Here is a 14632-nt window from a genome sequence, read left to right on the forward strand (position 1 = left end):
AATCTAAGGATTAGGTCCCTGGTTCAACTCTGGCTGGAAGGAAGTGCATTTTGTTGGTGGTACAGGAAGTGGCTGAGTTAGTTTCCAGCTATCAAGAGTTAGTTACTATCTCTGTGTAGAAGCTGACATTTTGCTCGTTGCATGAACCCTTCGATAGCTCAGTTGGTAGAGCGGAGGACTGTAGGTTCATAGGAGCAGTTATCCTTAGGTCGCTGGTTCAATTCCGGCTCGAAGGAAATGCATTTTGTTGGTGGTACAGGAAGTGGCTGAGTTATTTTCCAGCTATCAAGAGTGAGTTAGTATCTCTGTGTAGAAGCTGACCGTTTGGTTGTTGTATGAATCCTTCGATAGCTCAGTTGGTAGAGCGGAGGACTGTAGGTTCGTAGGAGGCAGTTATCCTTAGGTCGCTGGTTCAACTCCGGCTCGAAGGAAGTGCATTTTGTTGGTGGTACAGGAAGTGGCTGAGTTAGTTTCAAGCTATCAAGCATTAGTTCCTATCTCTGTACAGAAGTTGATAATTTGAGCATTGCTGTGTTCCTTCAATAGCTCAGTTGGTAGAGTGGAGGACTGTAAGTTCGTAGGAGCAGTTATTCTTAGTTTGCTTGTTCAACTTTAGCTTGAATGATGTGCCTTTCGTTGGTGGTACAGGATCTTTCGATAGCTCGGTCAGTAGAGCTGAGTACCATCACTTTTAATTGGTGGTACGTGAAGTGGCAGAGTTAGTTTCTATCTACTATCAAGAGTTAGTTACTGTCTCCATGCAAAAGCTGACCAGTTCCACCCAGTGTCTGTCCTTTCAAGCTATCAAGCATTAGTTGCTGTCTCTGTGTAGAAGCTGACCTTCTGCTCATTGCATGAACCCTTCGATAGCTCAGTTGGTAGAGCGGAGGACTGTAGGTTCGTAGGAGCCAGTTATCCTTAGGTCGCTGGTTCAACTCCGGCTCGAAGGAAGTGCATTTTGTTGGTGGTACAGGAAGTGGCTGAGTTAGTTTCTAGCTAGCAAGCGTTAGTTGCTGTCTCTGTGTAGAAGCTGACCTTTTGATTGTTTCATGAATCGTTTGATAGCTCAGTTGGTAGAGCGGAGGACTGTAGGTTCACCGAATCTAAGGATTAGGTCGCTGGTTCAACTCTGGCTTGAAGGAAGTGCATTTTGTTGGTGGTACAGGAAGTGGCTGAGTTAGTTTCCAGCTATCAAGAGTTAGTTACTATCTCTGTGTAGAAGCTGACATTTTGCTCGTTGCATGAACCCTTCGATAGCTCAGTTGGTAGCATTTTGTTGGTGGTACAGGAAGTGGCTGAGTTAGTTTCCAGCTATCAAGAGTTAGTTAGTATCTCTGTGTAGAAGCTGACATTTTGCTCATTGCATGAACCCTTCGATAGCTCAGTTGGTAGAGCGGAGGACTGTAGGTTCATAGGAGCAGTTATCCTTAGGTCGCTGGTTCAATTCCGGCTCGAAGGAAATGCATTTTGTTGGTGGTACAGGAAGTGGCTGAGTTAGTTTCCAGCTATCAAGAGTTAGTTAGTATCTCTGTGTAGAAGCTGACCGTTTGGTTGTTGTGTGAATCCTTCGATAGCTCAGTTGGTAGAGCGGAGGACTGTAGGTTCGTAGGAGGCAGTTATCCTTAGGTCGCTGGTTCAACTCCGGCTCGAAGGAAGTGCATTTTGTTGGTGGTACAGGAAGTGGCTGAGTTAGTTTCAAGCTATCAAGCATTAGTTCCTATCTCTGTACAGAAGTTGATAATTTGAGCATTGCTGTGTTCCTTCAATAGCTCAGTTGGTAGAGTGGAGGACTGTAGGTTTGTAGGAGGCAGTTATTCTTAGTTTGCTTGTTCAACTTTAGCTTGAATGATGTGCCTTTCGTTGGTGGTACAGGATCTTTCGATAGCTCGGTCAGTAGAGCTGAGTACCATCACTTTTAATTGGTGGTACGTGAAGTGGCAGAGTTAGTTTCTATCTACTATCAAGAGTTAGTTACTGTCTCCATGCAAAAGCTGACCAGTTCCACCCAGTGTCTGTCCTTTCAAGCTATCAAGCATTAGTTGCTGTCTCTGTGTAGAAGCTGACCTTTTGCTTGTTGCATGAACCCTTCGATAGCTCAGCTGGTAGAGCGGAGGACTGTAGGTTCATAGAAACAGTTATCCTTAGGTCGCTGGTCCAATTCCGGCTCGAAGGAAATGTATTTTGTTAGTGGCTGAGTTAGTTTCAAGCTAGCAAGAGTTAGTTACTATCTCTGTATAGAAGCCCATCATTTAAGCATTGCATGAATCCTTCGATAGCTGGTAGAGTGGAGGACTGTAGCTTCATAGGAGCAGTTATCCTTAGGTCGCTGGTTCAACTCCGGCTCGAAGGAAGTGCATTTTGTTGGTGGTACAGGAAGTGGCTGAGTTAGTTTCAAGCTATCAAGCATTAGTTCCTATCTCTGTACAGAAGTTGATAATTTGAGCATTGCTGTGTTCCTTCAATAGCTCAGTTGGTAGAGTGGAGGACTGTAAGTTCGTAGGAGCAGTTATTCTTAGTTTGCTTGTTCAACTTTAGCTTGAATGATGTGCCTTTCGTTGGTGGTACAGGATCTTTCGATAGCTCGGTCAGTAGAGCTGAGTACCATCACTTTTAATTGGTGGTACGTGAAGTGGCAGAGTTAGTTTCTATCTACTATCAAGAGTTAGTTACTGTCTCCATGCAAAAGCTGACCAGTTCCACCCAGTGTCTGTCCTTTCAAGCTATCAAGCATTAGTTGCTGTCTCTGTGTAGAAGCTGACCTTCTGCTCATTGCATGAACCCTTCGATAGCTCAGTTGGTAGAGCGGAGGACTGTAGGTTCATAGGAGCAGTTATCCTTAGGTCGCTGGTTCAATTCCGGCTCGAAGGAAGTGCATTTTGTTGGTGGTACAGGAAGTGGCTGAGTTAGTTTCTAGCTAGCAAGCGTTAGTTGCTGTCTCTGTGTAGAAGCTGACCTTTTGATTGTTTCATGAATCGTTTGATAGCTCAGTTGGTAGAGCGGAGGACTGTAGGTTCACCGAATCTAAGGATTAGGTCGCTGGTTCAACTCTGGCTTGAAGGAAGTGCATTTTGTTGGTGGTACAGGAAGTGGCTGAGTTAGTTTCCAGCTATCAAGAGTTAGTTACTATCTCTGTGTAGAAGCTGACATTTTGCTCGTTGCATGAACCCTTCGATAGCTCAGTTGGTAGCATTTTGTTGGTGGTACAGGAAGTGGCTGAGTTAGTTTCCAGCTATCAAGAGTTAGTTAGTATCTCTGTGTAGAAGCTGACATTTTGCTCATTGCATGAACCCTTCGATAGCTCAGTTGGTAGTGCGGAGGACTGTAGGTTTATAGGAGCAGTTATCCTTAGGTCGCTGGTTCAATTCCGGCTCGAAGGAAATGCATTTTGTTGGTGGTACAGGAAGTGGCTGAGTTAGTTTCCAGCTATCAAGAGTGAGTTAGTATCTCTGTGTAGAAGCTGACCGTTTGGTTGTTGTGTGAATCCTTCGATAGCTCAGTTGGTAGAGCGGAGGACTGTAGGTTTGTAGGAGCCAGTTATCCTTAGGTCGCTGGTTCAACTCCGGCTCGAAGGAAGTGCATTTTGTTGGTGGTACAGGAAGTGGCTGAGTTAGTTTCAAGCTATCAAGCATTAGTTCCTATCTCTGTACAGAAGTTGATAATTTGAGCATTGCTGTGTTCCTTCAATAGCTCAGTTGGTAGAGTGGAGGACTGTAGGTTTGTAGGAGGCAGTTATTCTTAGTTTGCTTGTTCAACTTTAGCTTGAATGATGTGCCTTTCGTTGGTGGTACAGGATCTTTCGATAGCTCGGTCAGTAGAGCTGAGTACCATCACTTTTAATTGGTGGTACGTGAAGTGGCAGAGTTAGTTTCTATCTACTATCAAGAGTTAGTTACTGTCTCCATGCAAAAGCTGACCAGTTCCACCCAGTGTCTGTCCTTTCAAGCTATCAAGCATTAGTTGCTGTCTCTGTGTAGAAGCTGACCTTTTGCTTGTTGCATGAACCCTTCGATAGCTCAGCTGGTAGAGCGGAGGACTGTAGGTTCATAGAAACAGTTATCCTTAGGTCGCTGGTCCAATTCCGGCTCGAAGGAAATGTATTTTGTTAGTGGCTGAGTTAGTTTCAAGCTAGCAAGAGTTAGTTACTATCTCTGTATAGAAGCCCATCATTTAAGCATTGCATGAATCCTTCGATAGCTGGTAGAGTGGAGGACTGTAGCTTCATAGGAGCAGTTATCCTTAGGTCGCTGGTTCAATTCCGGCTCAAAGGAAGTGCATTTTGTTGGTGGTACAGGAAGTGGCTGAGTTAGTTTCCAGCTATCAAGAGTTAGTTACTATCTCTGTGTAGAAGTTGATAATTTGAGCATTGCTGTGTTCCTTCAATAGCTCAGTTGGTAGAGTGGAGGACTGTAGGTTCGTAGGAGCAGTTATTCTTAGTTTGCTTGTTCAACTTTAGCTTGAATGATGTGCCTTTCGTTGGTGGTACAGGATCTTTCGATAGCTCGGTCAGTAGAGCTGAGTACCATCACTTTTAATTGGTGGTACGTGAAGTGGCAGAGTTAGTTTCTATCTACTATCAAGAGTTAGTTACTGTCTCCATGCAAAAGCTGACCAGTTCCACCCAGTGTCTGTCCTTTCAAGCTATCAAGCATTAGTTGCTGTCTCTGTGTAGAAGCTGACCTTCTGCTCATTACATGAACCCTTCGATAGCTCAGTTGGTAGAGCGGAGGACTGTAGGTTCATAGGAGCAGTTATCCTTAGGTCGCTGGTTCAATTCCGGCTCGAAGGAAGTGCATTTTGTTGGTGGTACAGGAAGTGGCTGAGTTAGTTTCTAGCTAGCAAGCGTTAGTTGCTGTCTCTGTGTAGAAGCTGACCTTTTGATTGTTTCATGAATCGTTTGATAGCTCAGTTGGTAGAGCGGAGGACTGTAGGTTCACAGAATCTAAGGATTAGGTCGCTGGTTCAACTCTGGCTTGAAGGAAGTGCATTTTGTTGGTGGTACAGGAAGTGGCTGAGTTAGTTTCTAGCTAGCAAGCGTTAGTTGCTGTCTCTGTGTAGAAGCTGACCTTTTGATTGTTTCATGAATCGTTTGATAGCTCAGTTGGTAGAGCGGAGGACTGTAGGTTCACAGAATCTAAGGATTAGGTCCCTGGTTCAACTCTGGCTGGAAGGAAGTGCATTTTGTTGGTGGTACAGGAAGTGGCTGAGTTAGTTTCCAGCTAGCAAGAGTTAGTTAGTATCTCTGTGTAGAAGCTGACCGTTTGGTTGTTGTGTGAATCCTTCGATAGCTCAGTTGGTAGAGCGGAGGACTGTAGGTTCGTAGGAGGCAGTTATCCTTAGGTCGCTGGTTCAATTCCGGCTCGAAGGAAGTGCATTTTGTTGGTGGTACAGGAAGTGGCTGAGTTAGTTTCAAGCTATCAAGCATTAGTTCCTATCTCTGTACAGAAGTTGATAATTTGAGCATTGCTGTGTTCCTTCAATAGCTCAGTTGGTAGAGTGGAGGACTGTAGGTTTGTAGGAGGCAGTTATTCTTAGTTTGCTTGTTCAACTTTAGCTTGAATGATGTGCCTTTCGTTGGTGGTACAGGATCTTTCGATAGCTCGGTCAGTAGAGCTGAGTACCATCACTTTTAATTGGTGGTACGTGAAGTGGCAGAGTTAGTTTCTATCTACTATCAAGAGTTAGTTACTGTCTCCATGCAAAAGCTGACCAGTTCCACCCAGTGTCTGTCCTTTCAAGCTATCAAGCATTAGTTGCTGTCTCTGTGTAGAAGCTGACCTTTTGCTTGTTGCATGAACCCTTCGATAGCTCAGCTGGTAGAGCGGAGGACTGTAGGTTCATAGAAACAGTTATCCTTAGGTCGCTGGTCCAATTCCGGCTCGAAGGAAATGTATTTTGTTAGTGGCTGAGTTAGTTTCAAGCTAGCAAGAGTTAGTTACTATCTCTGTATAGAAGCCCATCATTTAAGCATTGCATGAATCCTTCGATAGCTGGTAGAGTGGAGGACTGTAGCTTCATAGGAGCAGTTATCCTTAGGTCGCTGGTTCAATTCCGGCTCAAAGGAAGTGCATTTTGTTGGTGGTACAGGAAGTGGCTGAGTTAGTTTCCAGCTATCAAGAGTTAGTTACTATCTCTGTGTAGAAGTTGATAATTTGAGCATTGCTGTGTTCCTTCAATAGCTCAGTTGGTAGAGTGGAGGACTGTAGGTTCGTAGGAGCAGTTATTCTTAGTTTGCTTGTTCAACTTTAGCTTGAATGATGTGCCTTTCGTTGGTGGTACAGGATCTTTCGATAGCTCGGTCAGTAGAGCTGAGTACCATCACTTTTAATTGGTGGTACGTGAAGTGGCAGAGTTAGTTTCTATCTACTATCAAGAGTTAGTTACTGTCTCCATGCAAAAGCTGACCAGTTCCACCCAGTGTCTGTCCTTTCAAGCTATCAAGCATTAGTTGCTGTCTCTGTGTAGAAGCTGACCTTCTGCTCATTACATGAACCCTTCGATAGCTCAGTTGGTAGAGCGGAGGACTGTAGGTTCATAGGAGCAGTTATCCTTAGGTCGCTGGTTCAATTCCGGCTCGAAGGAAGTGCATTTTGTTGGTGGTACAGGAAGTGGCTGAGTTAGTTTCTAGCTAGCAAGCGTTAGTTGCTGTCTCTGTGTAGAAGCTGACCTTTTGATTGTTTCATGAATCGTTTGATAGCTCAGTTGGTAGAGCGGAGGACTGTAGGTTCACAGAATCTAAGGATTAGGTCCCTGGTTCAACTCTGGCTGGCAGGAAGTGCATTTTGTTGGTGGTACAGGAAGTGGCTGAGTTAGTTTCCAGCTATCAAGAGTTAGTTACTATCTCTGTGTAGAAGCTGACATTTTGCTGGTTGCACGAACCCTTCGATAGCTCAGTTGGTAGAGCGGAGGACTGTAGGTTCATAGGAGCAGTTATCCTTAGGTCGCTGGTTCAATTCCGGCTCGAAGGAAATGCATTTTGTTGGTGGTACAGGAAGTGGCTGAGTTATTTTCCAGCTATCAAGAGTTAGTTAGTATCTCTGTGTAGAAGCTGACCGTTTGGTTGTTGTATGAATCCTTCGATAGCTCAGTTGGTAGAGCGGAGGACTGTAGGTTCGTAGGAGGCAGTTATCCTTAGGTCGCTGGTTCAACTCCGGCTCGAAGGAAGTGCATTTTGTTGGTGGTACAGGAAGTGGCTGAGTTAGTTTCAAGCTATCAAGCATTAGTTCCTATCTCTGTACAGAAGTTGATAATTTGAGCATTGCTGTGTTCCTTCAATAGCTCAGTTGGTAGAGTGGAGGACTGTAAGTTCGTAGGAGCAGTTATTCTTAGTTTGCTTGTTCAACTTTAGCTTGAATGATGTGCCTTTCGTTGGTGGTACAGGATCTTTCGATAGCTCGGTCAGTAGAGCTGAGTACCATCACTTTTAATTGGTGGTACGTGAAGTGGCAGAGTTAGTTTCTATCTACTATCAAGAGTTAGTTACTGTCTCCATGCAAAAGCTGACCAGTTCCACCCAGTGTCTGTCCTTTCAAGCTATCAAGCATTAGTTGCTGTCTCTGTGTAGAAGCTGACCTTCTGCTCATTGCATGAACCCTTCGATAGCTCAGTTGGTAGAGCGGAGGACTGTAGGTTCATAGGAGCAGTTATCCTTAGGTCGCTGGTTCAATTCCGGCTCGAAGGAAGTGCATTTTGTTGGTGGTACAGGAAGTGGCTGAGTTAGTTTCTAGCTAGCAAGCGTTAGTTGCTGTCTCTGTGTAGAAGCTGACCTTTTGATTGTTTCATGAATCGTTTGATAGCTCAGTTGGTAGAGCGGAGGACTGTAGGTTCACCGAATCTAAGGATTAGGTCGCTGGTTCAACTCTGGCTTGAAGGAAGTGCATTTTGTTGGTGGTACAGGAAGTGGCTGAGTTAGTTTCCAGCTATCAAGAGTTAGTTACTATCTCTGTGTAGAAGCTGACATTTTGCTCGTTGCATGAACCCTTCGATAGCTCAGTTGGTAGCATTTTGTTGGTGGTACAGGAAGTGGCTGAGTTAGTTTCCAGCTATCAAGAGTTAGTTAGTATCTCTGTGTAGAAGCTGACATTTTGCTCATTGCATGAACCCTTCGATAGCTCAGTTGGTAGAGCGGAGGACTGTAGGTTCGTAGGAGGCAGTTATCCTTAGGTCGCTGGTTCAACTCCGGCTCGAAGGAAATGCATTTTGTTGGTGGTACAGGAAGTGGCTGAGTTAGTTTCAAGCTATCAAGCATTAGTTCCTATCTCTGTACAGAAGTTGATAATTTGAGCATTGCTGTGTTCCTTCAATAGCTCAGTTGGTAGAGTGGAGGACTGTAAGTTCGTAGGAGCAGTTATTCTTAGTTTGCTTGTTCAACTTTAGCTTGAATGATGTGCCTTTCGTTGGTGGTACAGGATCTTTCGATAGCTCGGTCAGTAGAGCTGAGTACCATCACTTTTAATTGGTGGTACGTGAAGTGGCAGAGTTAGTTTCTATCTACTATCAAGAGTTAGTTACTGTCTCCATGCAAAAGCTGACCAGTTCCACCCAGTGTCTGTCCTTTCAAGCTATCAAGCATTAGTTGCTGTCTCTGTGTAGAAGCTGACCTTCTGCTCATTGCATGAACCCTTCGATAGCTCAGTTGGTAGAGCAGAGGACTGTAGGTTCATAGGAGCAGTTATCCTTAGGTCGCTGGTTCAATTCCGGCTCGAAGGAAGTGCATTTTGTTGGTGGTACAGGAAGTGGCTGAGTTAGTTTCTAGCTAGCAAGCGTTAGTTGCTGTCTCTGTGTAGAAGCTGACCTTTTGATTGTTTCATGAATCGTTTGATAGCTCAGTTAGTAGAGCGGAGGACTGTAGGTTCACCGAATCTAAGGATTAGGTCGCTGGTTCAACTCTGGCTTGAAGGAAGTGCATTTTGTTGGTGGTACAGGAAGTGGCTGAGTTAGTTTCCAGCTATCAAGAGTTAGTTACTATCTCTGTGTAGAAGCTGACATTTTGCTCGTTGCATGAACCCTTCGATAGCTCAGTTGGTAGCATTTTGTTGGTGGTACAGGAAGTGGCTGAGTTAGTTTCCAGCTATCAAGAGTTAGTTAGTATCTCTGTGTAGAAGCTGACATTTTGCTCATTGCATGAACCCTTCGATAGCTCAGTTGGTAGAGCGGAGGACTGTAGGTTCATAGGAGCAGTTATCCTTAGGTCGCTGGTTCAATTCCGGCTCGAAGGAAATGCATTTTGTTGGTGGTACAGGAAGTGGCTGAGTTAGTTTCCAGCTATCAAGAGTTAGTTAGTATCTCTGTGTAGAAGCTGACCGTTTGGTTGTTGTGTGAATCCTTCGATAGCTCAGTTGGTAGAGCGGAGGACTGTAGGTTTGTAGGAGGCAGTTATTCTTAGTTTGCTTGTTCAACTTTAGCTTGAATGATGTGCCTTTCGTTGGTGGTACAGGATCTTTCGATAGCTCGGTCAGTAGAGCTGAGTACCATCACTTTTAATTGGTGGTACGTGAAGTGGCAGAGTTAGTTTCTATCTACTATCAAGAGTTAGTTACTGTCTCCATGCAAAAGCTGACCAGTTCCACCCAGTGTCTGTCCTTTCAAGCTATCAAGCATTAGTTGCTGTCTCTGTGTAGAAGCTGACCTTTTGCTTGTGGCATGAACCCTTCGATAGCTCAGCTGGTAGAGCGGAGGACTGTAGGTTCATAGAAACAGTTATCCTTAGGTCGCTGGTCCAATTCTGGCTCGAAGGAAATGTATTTTGTTAGTGGCTGAGTTAGTTTCAAGCTAGCAAGAGTTAGTTACTATCTCTGTATAGAAGCCCATCATTTAAGCATTGCATGAATCCTTCGATAGCTGGTAGAGTGGAGGACTGTAGCTTCATAGGAGCAGTTATCCTTAGGTCGCTGGTTCAATTCCGGCTCAAAGGAAGTGCATTTTGTTGGTGGTACAGGAAGTGGCTGAGTTAGTTTCCAGCTATCAAGAGTTAGTTACTATCTCTGTGTAGAAGTTGATAATTTGAGCATTGCTGTGTTCCTTCAATAGCTCAGTTGGTAGAGTGGAGGACTGTAGGTTCGTAGGAGCAGTTATTCTTAGTTTGCTTGTTCAACTTTAGCTTGAATGATGTGCCTTTCGTTGGTGGTACAGGATCTTTCGATAGCTCGGTCAGTAGAGCTGAGTACCATCACTTTTAATTGGTGGTACGTGAAGTGGCAGAGTTAGTTTCTATCTACTATCAAGAGTTAGTTACTGTCTCCATGCAAAAGCTGACCAGTTCCACCCAGTGTCTGTCCTTTCAAGCTATCAAGCATTAGTTGCTGTCTCTGTGTAGAAGCTGACCTTCTGCTCATTACATGAACCCTTCGATAGCTCAGTTGGTAGAGCGGAGGACTGTAGGTTCATAGGAGCAGTTATCCTTAGGTCGCTGGTTCAATTCCGGCTCGAAGGAAGTGCATTTTGCTGGTGGTACAGGAAGTGGCTGAGTTAGTTTCTAGCTAGCAAGCGTTAGTTGCTGTCTCTGTGTAGAAGCTGACCTTTTGATTGTTTCATGAATCGTTTGATAGCTCAGTTGGTAGAGCGGAGGACTGTAGGTTCACAGAATCTAAGGATTAGGTCGCTGGTTCAACTCTGGCTTGAAGGAAGTGCATTTTGTTGGTGGTACAGGAAGTGGCTGAGTTAGTTTCCAGCTATCAAGAGTTAGTTACTATCTCTGTGTAGAAGCTGACCTTTTGATTGTTTCATGAATCGTTTGATAGCTCAGTTGGTTGAGTGGAGGACTGTAGGTTCATAAGAGCAGTTATCTTTAGGTAGCTGGTTCAATTCCGGCTCGAAGGAAATGCATTTTGTTGGTGGTACAGGAAGTGGCTGAGTTAGTTTCCAGCTATCAAGAGTTAGTTACTATCTCTGTGTAGAAGCTGACCTTTTGCTCGTTGCATGAACCCTTCGATAGCTCAGTTGGTAGCATTTTGTTGGTGGTACAGGAAGTGGCTGAGTTAGTTTCCAGCTATCAAGAGTTAGTTAGTATCTCTGTGTAGAAGCTGACATTTTGCTCATTGCATGAACCCTTCGATAGCTCAGTTGGTAGAGCGGAGGACTGTAGGTTCGTAGGAGCAGTTATTCTTAGTTTGCTTGTTCAACTTTAGCTTGAATGATGTGCCTTTCATTGGTGGTACAGGATCTTTCGATAGCTTGGTCAGTAGAGCTGAGTACTATCACTTTTAATTGGTGGTACGTGAAGTGGCAGAGTTAGTTTCTGTCTACTATCAAGAGTTAGTTACTGTCTCCATGCAAAAGCTGACCAGTTCAACCCAGTGTCTCTCCTTCAATTGTTTATTTGGTGGAGCGTGGGACTTTAGGTTTTTAATGGAAATCATCCTTAGATTGCTGGTTCAACTCTTGCTTGTGTACAGTCTGCACTATCCATACTAATAGTGCATCCCAACTAATTAATTTTACTCTGGAACCCAGCCTGCTGAAGTGTTTAATTAAAATAAATTTCATTAATTATAGCATGAAAGGCAATGATGTCTGGAGACACACAGTATTAAGACATCGAACTAAGTTCCAAGTTGCAACCTGCACTCTGGTTTGTTACTGTTTGACCATAAGTCTACTTTGAGACTGCCCTTAGCACAGAGACAGAAGGTGACTGGTGTTAGGGTTAGGTCAGCGATAGAATCTCATGACACTTTGACCCTTCTTACCTTCAGCTGTCTCACGTCTAAATAACTAGCTGTAATCTAATGCTCCTCTGAGAACAATGGCAGCCACTAAATGGATACACTCAGGATTATGACCCAGTGGTGACCTGCCTCTGTGTGTGTGTGTGTGTGTGTGTGTGTGTGTGTGTGTGTGTTGGGGGGGTGGGGGGTTTAAGTGACTGAATGATACAGAGAGTAAAGAGATGCTTATGTTACTAAGCTGTCTGTTGATATTCTCACATGCCTTTACTGTATTAAAAAAAAAAAAAAAGTAATAGAACTAAATACACAAATTCTGTCACATTAGATACTTTACAGAGTTTCTACCAGAATGAGGGGTGTATATATGCATTTGAAAGCACTATCTATTATCTGTGTTGTCTTGGCATTAAGTTTTTTTTAAATCAGAGAGCTACAAAAAAATTACAAGCTCAACTAAAGGTGACATCTTAATTTGGACAGGAGTTAAATAGAGTCATGTACTGTAGTAATTAATCAGCACTCTGTTACATAAGCTTCTCTTGTTCTGGAGGAGATGTGGTTTTATCTTCAGGGGTTATGCTGTTGGTACTGTGAGTGGAGGTGGCAGCTGCAGAGGGTCTGGCATCTTTCCACTGTGACACCCCTCAGTGCTCAGCCACTGGATGATGGAAACGCTTTTATGCAAAGCTGAGTGTGGGGAAAATTTTGTGGAGAATTGTAGCATATAGTTATGCCATCATTATGTGATGCTAATTGACAACATACAGGACATGTAAGTTGCATGAGGAAAAGGCCTTTTGATAACTACCTACAGACTTATATCTTTTTCTCATTGTTTTCACAAAAGTATTGAAATTGTCTCATGGTGGCCCATAATGTGAAAAGGTTGCGATAATAATGGATTTTAAGCAAAAACAAAACAATTAAGATGAATAAAATGCAGTTATAAAGCTCAACGATTTGTTGTTAAAATCACATTACAGTCCATCTTAAGCTTCTCGCAATATGCTCCTAGCTCACCCATTGTGAAGTGATGGAGGAGGGGTTGAGAGACTCTCATTTGAGACCCAGCACATCTTTATGGAAGGGTCCATGACTGATGTGACCTTAAAGCCAAGACTCATCACTGTAATATTCTTATGGCTGTAGTATCCTTGACCCATGATCTACCCCACTTCAACGTGTAAACCACTTAAAATGACACAAATGATCCAGGAATGAAGTATGACATTCAGTCGGTATTAGTGAGCATGTGTACATGCATTTCAAGCTTATTACCCAAGATGCCCTGCTAATAGTAAATAAGTGTACAGGAAATAAAATCATGCTCCATTCCCGGTGACACATGTGAGCTTTCACCAAGATTATTTGATGCCGCAATAACTTTAATATAGCAATACGCTGATGCCTGTAGTATTAATTTGCCTTACTCACATTTTAATGTAGTGTCTATGATTGTATTTTCAAAATTTTGCAGAATAATTTCTGTACAATAATATTAGCACAAGATATGAGGAGGCATACAGCATAACTTAACCAAAAATAGACCTTAATTGTGATGTGAGTTATACATTGCATGTCTGAAAGTGATTCTACAAAAATTATATTACTTACTGACACTTTTAAAGCTACTGTATTCCTGCTTTTGAAATATATGACAGGATAATACATAATAGGTATTGTATGAAATCTATACAAAATACAAAATCTAACATGCAAGATGCCTGTTGCTGACTTGATTCGGCCTTGAGTACAGTGCTGGTAGTGATGGGGGAGTGACAGCTTCATGGTGTCACCATTTGTACTGAGAGTGAGATGGCTGCAGTGACAGAGGTGAAACTGAAATGCTGCTTTTATGGATTTTAATGGATATGATTGACTAATGAAGCATACGTGCTCTCCCTCTTTCTGTGTCATTCTGCCCTTTGACCTGTGGCCTCAGTCATGGCTGGAGGGACTGGATAAGGAAAAGATTTAATGACAATGTGACTGTGTGTGTGTGTGTGTGTGTGTGTGTGTGTGTGTGTGTGTGTGTGTGTGTGTGTGTGTGTGTATGTGTTTGTTATTGTAATTTCACAGACTGGTCACTTTGAAATGAGTATTGTTCTTTTGCTCTGTTTAGTGTAGACACATATTAAGCTACTTAAAGGATAACTCTGGCATTATTATTATTGTATTTTTGAACCATTTGAACCTTATTTTCTCTTGTTTTGGGTGTAAATAATTTGTAGGAACAAAAAGCATTGGAATCGATGCAATCTTGAGCAAGAGCGGATCCACACATCCACTAAAGTGCTTGTTTTTCTGCATGGACAAACATTAGATTTGGTCCTAAAATTTGGAGGACCTTTTGCCTCTTCCACTAATGTGAAATTTCTTTCCTCTTTTTAGTTTCTATTGTTTCACTTATCCTGCAAGCCTTGACAAATATGAACCCAGAGAAGGGTATCTGTGCCTGCTCGTGCAGTGTTTTGCAACCTTTTTAATGCAGTATTTTGCTCTGCTACATTTAGGAAATGTGAATTCATCTTACCTCATCACTAGCAAATGTTATGGAAGAAACCGTGCTTCCAACCTACTTCTAACACCTGGAGAAGCTTATTAAAGTACCTGACTCTCTAAGGGGTGGCTCTGAAAGTTTGAAGATTAAAAGAAGTTCCTGAACAGTTAAGAAAAAACAAGCTTTAACCTCAAATCCAGTCATGTTGTTAAACTTTTCTTCCATAGTTGCACATAAAGTGTACTCCACTCTTGTCTTGCTTATCATGCAGATCTGGTGCAAGTATGTGGTCACAAACAAGTCAGATTTGCTTTACACACAACAACCCCCCCTTACAGCTGCCACAGATGGTTCCGTCCATGGCAGTGGGGACAGCTCAGTCCTACGGGCAGGAGAAGAGGAGCTTATAGTCATAAGGAAGGCTGACATCCCTGATGGTGCTGCACTGTCAACTTACGTCATGACACTC

General features: G+C 43.2%; 1 protein-coding gene and 22 non-coding genes across 24 annotated transcripts in view; all 23 read left to right on the forward strand.

The window, feature by feature from the left end:
• Positions 1–14632, forward strand: part of kcnab1a (potassium voltage-gated channel subfamily A regulatory beta subunit 1a) — a 105386-nt gene that overhangs the window by 16864 nt on the left and 73890 nt on the right. The window lies entirely within an intron of this gene.
• trnay-gua (transfer RNA tyrosine (anticodon GUA)) lies at positions 148–236 on the forward strand. The gene is given in 2 exon segments: positions 148–184; positions 201–236. It is a non-coding gene; the product is annotated as a tRNA-Tyr (tRNA).
• trnay-gua (transfer RNA tyrosine (anticodon GUA)) lies at positions 342–431 on the forward strand. The gene is given in 2 exon segments: positions 342–378; positions 396–431. It is a non-coding gene; the product is annotated as a tRNA-Tyr (tRNA).
• trnay-gua (transfer RNA tyrosine (anticodon GUA)) lies at positions 861–950 on the forward strand. The gene is given in 2 exon segments: positions 861–897; positions 915–950. It is a non-coding gene; the product is annotated as a tRNA-Tyr (tRNA).
• On the forward strand, positions 1371–1459 carry trnay-gua (transfer RNA tyrosine (anticodon GUA)). The gene is given in 2 exon segments: positions 1371–1407; positions 1424–1459. It is a non-coding gene; the product is annotated as a tRNA-Tyr (tRNA).
• On the forward strand, positions 1565–1654 carry trnay-gua (transfer RNA tyrosine (anticodon GUA)). Its single transcript is given in 2 exon segments — positions 1565–1601; positions 1619–1654. It is a non-coding gene; the product is annotated as a tRNA-Tyr (tRNA).
• Positions 2085–2173, forward strand: trnay-gua (transfer RNA tyrosine (anticodon GUA)). The gene is given in 2 exon segments: positions 2085–2121; positions 2138–2173. It is a non-coding gene; the product is annotated as a tRNA-Tyr (tRNA).
• trnay-gua (transfer RNA tyrosine (anticodon GUA)) lies at positions 2780–2868 on the forward strand. The gene is given in 2 exon segments: positions 2780–2816; positions 2833–2868. It is a non-coding gene; the product is annotated as a tRNA-Tyr (tRNA).
• trnay-gua (transfer RNA tyrosine (anticodon GUA)) lies at positions 3289–3377 on the forward strand. Its single transcript is given in 2 exon segments — positions 3289–3325; positions 3342–3377. It is a non-coding gene; the product is annotated as a tRNA-Tyr (tRNA).
• Positions 3483–3572, forward strand: trnay-gua (transfer RNA tyrosine (anticodon GUA)). The gene is given in 2 exon segments: positions 3483–3519; positions 3537–3572. It is a non-coding gene; the product is annotated as a tRNA-Tyr (tRNA).
• On the forward strand, positions 4003–4091 carry trnay-gua (transfer RNA tyrosine (anticodon GUA)). Its single transcript is given in 2 exon segments — positions 4003–4039; positions 4056–4091. It is a non-coding gene; the product is annotated as a tRNA-Tyr (tRNA).
• trnay-gua (transfer RNA tyrosine (anticodon GUA)) lies at positions 4698–4786 on the forward strand. Its single transcript is given in 2 exon segments — positions 4698–4734; positions 4751–4786. It is a non-coding gene; the product is annotated as a tRNA-Tyr (tRNA).
• On the forward strand, positions 5276–5365 carry trnay-gua (transfer RNA tyrosine (anticodon GUA)). The gene is given in 2 exon segments: positions 5276–5312; positions 5330–5365. It is a non-coding gene; the product is annotated as a tRNA-Tyr (tRNA).
• Positions 5796–5884, forward strand: trnay-gua (transfer RNA tyrosine (anticodon GUA)). Its single transcript is given in 2 exon segments — positions 5796–5832; positions 5849–5884. It is a non-coding gene; the product is annotated as a tRNA-Tyr (tRNA).
• Positions 6491–6579, forward strand: trnay-gua (transfer RNA tyrosine (anticodon GUA)). Its single transcript is given in 2 exon segments — positions 6491–6527; positions 6544–6579. It is a non-coding gene; the product is annotated as a tRNA-Tyr (tRNA).
• trnay-gua (transfer RNA tyrosine (anticodon GUA)) lies at positions 6877–6965 on the forward strand. The gene is given in 2 exon segments: positions 6877–6913; positions 6930–6965. It is a non-coding gene; the product is annotated as a tRNA-Tyr (tRNA).
• On the forward strand, positions 7071–7160 carry trnay-gua (transfer RNA tyrosine (anticodon GUA)). The gene is given in 2 exon segments: positions 7071–7107; positions 7125–7160. It is a non-coding gene; the product is annotated as a tRNA-Tyr (tRNA).
• Positions 7590–7678, forward strand: trnay-gua (transfer RNA tyrosine (anticodon GUA)). The gene is given in 2 exon segments: positions 7590–7626; positions 7643–7678. It is a non-coding gene; the product is annotated as a tRNA-Tyr (tRNA).
• Positions 8099–8188, forward strand: trnay-gua (transfer RNA tyrosine (anticodon GUA)). Its single transcript is given in 2 exon segments — positions 8099–8135; positions 8153–8188. It is a non-coding gene; the product is annotated as a tRNA-Tyr (tRNA).
• On the forward strand, positions 8618–8706 carry trnay-gua (transfer RNA tyrosine (anticodon GUA)). Its single transcript is given in 2 exon segments — positions 8618–8654; positions 8671–8706. It is a non-coding gene; the product is annotated as a tRNA-Tyr (tRNA).
• On the forward strand, positions 9127–9215 carry trnay-gua (transfer RNA tyrosine (anticodon GUA)). Its single transcript is given in 2 exon segments — positions 9127–9163; positions 9180–9215. It is a non-coding gene; the product is annotated as a tRNA-Tyr (tRNA).
• trnay-gua (transfer RNA tyrosine (anticodon GUA)) lies at positions 9646–9734 on the forward strand. The gene is given in 2 exon segments: positions 9646–9682; positions 9699–9734. It is a non-coding gene; the product is annotated as a tRNA-Tyr (tRNA).
• Positions 10341–10429, forward strand: trnay-gua (transfer RNA tyrosine (anticodon GUA)). The gene is given in 2 exon segments: positions 10341–10377; positions 10394–10429. It is a non-coding gene; the product is annotated as a tRNA-Tyr (tRNA).

Source organism: Lates calcarifer, linkage group LG21 (genome assembly GCF_001640805.2).
Source record: "Lates calcarifer isolate ASB-BC8 linkage group LG21, TLL_Latcal_v3, whole genome shotgun sequence".
Taxonomy (NCBI): domain Eukaryota; kingdom Metazoa; phylum Chordata; class Actinopteri; family Centropomidae; genus Lates; species Lates calcarifer.